Below are 6,000 nucleotides of genomic sequence, written 5' to 3' on the forward strand. Positions count from 1 at the left end.
ACTTAATCAATAGCTAACACCACTGTGGAAAATTTTATAGACTGTTTTCACAATTTTCGTTTATATATATTCTTATTTTCTGTATACATTATATGTAAAAACAGTTGTTTTTTTCCCAAATAAAAATAAATAAATAAATTGAACAGATTATTAAGCGGGAAAAATAAAGACACACATGCAAAATGAGCGACCCTTACTTAACCAACCAATGACAAATCATTCGTTATTATCAATATTTCCCTTCTCCCTTGCAATAGCAATAAATTGTTTGCGTTTATTGCGCAATAGTTGTATTATGTTACATATATTTTATAAACTTTCACTTTTCATTTGTATAGGTAGGTCCAAGAATGGAACGATATTTTTTTACAGATTTTCTTGATACATTAAATACATATTACACTATATCGTCACCCTACAGGCAAAAGCCACTAACTGAAAAAAAAACCATTTGGAGAAATCGCAATTTTAAAGTTTGCAGACCAAGGAAAAAACAGTTTTTTTTTTGTTATAGATGTTTTATATAGGTAAACAACACAATTCCTTCGTGTAATTTTAATAAATTCCATTAATAACCTTTTTTTCAGATACATTTTCAAATATCTGGAAGGTTTTTAATGTAGCAAAGTGGCTAAAATTGAATTAAGTGACTTTTAAATGTTTTCAATCTAACAATGTTTATGTATGTTCAAATGCTCGCAGACTGGCTGGATTTCCTCCCTAGGGAGTTATTCATATTAAAATTTATTTCAACAGAGAGGGAAAACATTTTTAAAAAGGGAATGTGGAAGTCTAGGCATTTACAGGACTTATGGCTTATATTGGTTGGTTTAAGTGCCCACTTTACACACTGTGTAACATACACCATTCTGCCCATGTTTGAACATCCACATTTCCTCAACTCTTCCATTATTTTTTTATAATTGCAAAAGTTATTGTTAAAGTAAAATTGAATGTAATTTATTTGTTAATTATTATTTAAAAAGAAGGTTGAGTAGTTTTAAAACCGGACGACAGAAAATATAAAAAAAGTGGTTAAAAACAAATTATTATTATTATTATGGATAACTTATACAGCATTTTCGTAATAAAATACCTCAAGGGCGCTTTACATGGTGATTCTATTGTTTAATTAATTTAATTGAAGCTTTTAAATTTGTAATTTAATTAAAACAATTTATTTTGTCGTCACGTGCTACGGATTTATTGAAATGATTTAGAGAACAAGTGGGTTTTAAGTTTTTTTCCGAAACATCACTTCACATTCACAGACTCGCACCGCTGGAAGAGCATTCCATGCCATAGGGCCTGCGACCGCAAATGCGCGTTCACTAAATTTAGTGCACTGTTTGCGTAGAGGTATAATAACTTTTCCTCTCGCCGTAGACGTAGCTGATCTAAGCGTAAGACGCCTGTCAGCTAGTTCATCTGGAATGCATAGTTCCCTTAGATATTACGGAGCAGAGTTGCGCAGTGACTTATACATAAGCCAACAGAGTTTGTATTCGACCCTCTGTGGAAAACGTAGCCAGTGTAGTTCCCGAAGTAGTGGAGTGATATGACTGAACTTCGAGATTCCGAAAATAAGTCTCGCTGCGGCATTCAATACAGATTGTAGGCGAGTCATTTTGTTTGCTTTGTCTCTGCTTTGTCTCTGGCGCTCTGTAGCGGCCTGACGTATTTTTACTACAAAACAAAGTTTTATATTTATTTGAAATTATAATAAAGAACTAATAAAGACCTTTGATTGTAAATTTAATTGATACTTCACCAGAATACATTGCATGTGTAATTGAATAAACAATGTAATCTTTACTGGGAAAACCGTGCCTAGGAAGATGTTTTATAATTTTTGTTTAGTTTGGATTTATTTATTTTATACACAAAGAATAGTTTTAGAATAATTCAATACCCAGATGCGGGATAACAAGGTAAAACCCCGCCAAAAATATTAATGAAGTGATGAATTTTAAAAACTAAAATATGTAGGTAATCAAATTTGAGTTAGCAAATATATTCAAAATAGTTGCGAGTCTCAGAGGAGTTTAACAATAAAGCTACAGGCAAGTTTATTAATTTTTAACTAAAAACTGCCAAGGAAACTTCATTGTTTTGAAAAAAAAAACGATTTTACTTCGGATATTTACTTGTCAAGTAAAACATTTCCATTCTTTCCTCACCCCCATTGAACTGCCGCTGAGGGTAACTAAAAAAACTTAAAGTTTCAAACTCGTCTAAGGAAGGCGCTTGTTCATTGTTTTCCCTTGGGCCATGAAATATAAACAGATTTTTTTAAGCGAACGAGTTGATGTTATCAACTTACGAAATATTTATATTTTTAATATTCTTATCGGAGTGTAATTTATAAACAAGGTGTGCTTTCATTTTGTTTAGTTTCATGTCGAGAGCTTTACGTCATGAAATGAATTTGTATTTAAGTACTTTAGATTCAAACTCTTGTCAAGTGCAAATGAGGGTACTACTCGCAAACCCGGCCAAATCCAAAATATAAAAATAGTGAGATATTAATTGAAACTCATTCTGAATTCGATTTTTAACAATAATTATAACATTGTCAATTAAACATATGGCTTTATTTGTAAGAACTTGACTTTTAAATTTTCGGGTTTGTTTCAAACATGGCAACCTCTACTTGAGTATTGTAAAGTTGGAATGTAAAAAAAATAAATTTATTATTTCAATAATGTTTCTTGACATAATCATGCGTATGTCATCACTGCGTAAACAAACAAACAAACCATTACGCCGTTTCCCCGTAAGGGTAGGCAGAGAGAATAGAACGCCACAACACTCTTTTTTTACATACAGATCTTTGCATACAAATCTCGCTTCCTCTACATTCATACATCTTCTCATGCACGCGCGCCGATTATTCCGACTTTTGACATGTCCATCTTTAAGTATTTGTTGGATTTGGTCATGCCATGTCTTTTTCGGTCTTCCTCTATTTCTGCATCCATCAACATTCGCATTGTAAATATTCTTAGCCGTTCTTTCGCTGTCCATTCGTTCTACATGTCCAAACCAGCGCCGAGCTCCTTTCTTGATTTTGTCGATAATGCTCGTCTTAGCCTTACATGATGTACGGATCTCAACATTTGTGCATCTATCGTACATAGTTTTACCACGCATTCGCCTGAGAGATCGCATTTCGACAGCATTCAGCCTACTTTCATCCCTGTTTTTCCAAGTCCATACTTCGCTCCCATACATCAGGGACGGGACCAGGACTCCGTTGTGAACTGCGAATTCTGCCTCTCGTGACAAACATTTATTTGCCAAAGTCGATTTAAGTGCATCGTTTACTCTGTTCCCGGCACTCACCCTCCTTTCAATATCTTTCTCAGTCATTCCATCCCTAGTGAACATACTTCCCAGATACACAAATTCCTCTACTTGTTTTAGGATAACTCCATTCACAGTGATTTCACATTTAGTCATACTTTCATTTCTTTCAAAAACCATCACATTTGATTTATCGACATTCATCAGCAAATCGCTTCTCTTGCATACATCGTAGACCTTTGTTATCAAGAATTGCAGTTCCTCTTTGTTGTTAGCAAGAAGTACAGCATTGTCAGCAGTCAGCATACAAAAGACAATTGACATTTAAATCACCCATTTTTGCTCCCATTCTTAAGCCTTTCAGTTCTTTCATGTCGTTATCGATATACACGTTGAACAGCCATGGTGACATCACACATTTCTGCTTCACTCCTTTATGAATGTCAAACCACTATGTGAATGATCCGTTTACCCTAACACATGCTGTGCTGTCTTTATACAGAGAAGCAATAGCACGTGTTAGATTTCCGCTCACTCCGTACTCCGATAACACCTTCCATATTTTTTCTCTGTCAACTCTATCAAACGCTTTTTGCAGATCGACAAATGCACAGAAAAGCTTTTGGTTGCACAAAATATTTACTGATTATAATAAAAAAAATAAATTTAAAAAAAAGTTGAAGTTAATTATTGTACCAGTTTTTTGTAATTTACTCAAAATAAAGAAAGATGGATGGATTTTGCCGGATTTGCAAAAAGTACCCTCAAATGAGGTTATTGGAAGGTTATAGACATTATTTTACAGAAGCCGCGCCACGCCGCAGTTTGTCAGGCGGTCAACTGTGAAACTGGCGTCGATTCCCGCCAATTGCAAGATTTTTTTTGCAAGAAAATCAAGAATGTTTTTTTCTCACATCACTGAAACTATATTTTAGAGGCAAATACTCTTGTTATTGTAGATTATTATACCTCAAGGCTTCCTGGTATGATATGTTTATAACATATAGATATACTTAAAATATTGTAGACGAAATTGTTCTTCCCCCGTTTCCTCATAATGCTATCAATATTATTATTCCTTTAATCAGAGGCCATTTTTTGTATGATTTCTTCCAGTATCTTCCAGCTTTTTTTATTCATTTGCCGATTAATGGCCATATTGTTATCTTTATAATTGAACCCCGTTATATATAACGGGGTTTTATATATAAAACAGTATATATTAATAAAACACAATAAGTGAAAAATGTGAAAGTCCATACCATTTTCTTTCGAAATGTGTTGATCCTTTTTACACGGACGTGTTAATTTGAATGTTTAGAATAAAATAATAATTTTCTCTCTATATTTGTATTGATATTTAACTCTTACTTTATTTTAAAAAAATATATATTTTAGTCGTAATGATAAGCTAATATATATAAGAAAAAAATTAAAATCAATATTTGCGTTATACCCAAATATTCTATTTTGAGAGCCATTTTCAACGAGTTGTAGATAACTCACTATAAGAAAATGAGAATCAAGTTGAGGCAGAGTGGGAGGGCTAGCAAAATCTCGATCCACACGCTGGAACTTTTGAACGTTTTTCAACGCTTGGCAAGCATATAACGCCACCAAAATCGTTGCACATTAATTTGCTTTTTTAATTGTGAAATGGTGCAAATTATTGCAACATGTCATAAAATATATTTTCTATTTATTCAGTCGCAAATACACTTTGTACCAAGTGACTGCCACGTCAAATATTATTATCGTATTATTTTCGTATCTTTATCGTGTTTGTCCTAAATAAGTTGATCAATCAGCTTTGATATGATGATAAAAGCCAATTGAATGTCCGATAAACTTGGGATCAGTTATGCAAAGCAAGGATTACCTTTGGATTTGAAATTGCAAAAGATAGTCGTAGGAGCGCATATATCTCTTATTACACATACGCATAAAAAAGATTTCATAACTAATAATTACTCATACCTTCTCATAAAGTCATTACTCATAAAATTCTATTTGATTTTGATACTGCATAATATTTCATTAAAATTAATAGTTCACAAAGGAGTCATGGAGCCGACCCAGATACATGGGAGCGAAGTATGACATTTGAAAAACAAGGAGGAAAGTAGGCTGAATGCTGTAGTAATGCGATCTCTCAGGCGAATGCGTGGTAAAACTGTGCACGACAGGTGCACCAATGTCGAGATCCGTACATTATGTAAGGCTGAGATCAGCATTATCAACAAAATCAAGAAAGGAGTTCTGCGTGGGTTTGGACGTGTAGAACGAATGGACAGCGAAAGAGCGGCTAAAGAGATTTACAACGCGAATGTTGATGGATGCAGAAATCAAAGAAGACCGATAAAGACATGGCACGACCGAATCCGACAAATACCTAAAGTTAGACAAAAAAATCGAGGTATGTATGCAAACACAGATATTGCGTTCTATCCTCTCTGCCTACCCCTACGAGGAAAAGGCGTGATGGTTTGTCTGTTTGTTCATAACCTCTCATTGGCTAGTTGAAGAGATCACTTCAAACATTGCCTAATTAAATTTATTTTACTGTTTTGGTTGTTATTATTTATAACATTAAGCTTGTGAGCGTTGTAAATGTCAAATAAACATAAACCATCACACCGTTTCCAGGGCTGCTATTCTGAATCTTCTCTAACCCCCAAAGAGTAGGTAATTTGA

The sequence above is a fragment of the Micrasema longulum genome, unplaced genomic scaffold, assembly GCF_059751315.1.
Source record: "Micrasema longulum isolate JH-2025_06_02 unplaced genomic scaffold, ASM5975131v1 h1tg000180l, whole genome shotgun sequence".
Taxonomy (NCBI): domain Eukaryota; kingdom Metazoa; phylum Arthropoda; class Insecta; order Trichoptera; family Brachycentridae; genus Micrasema; species Micrasema longulum.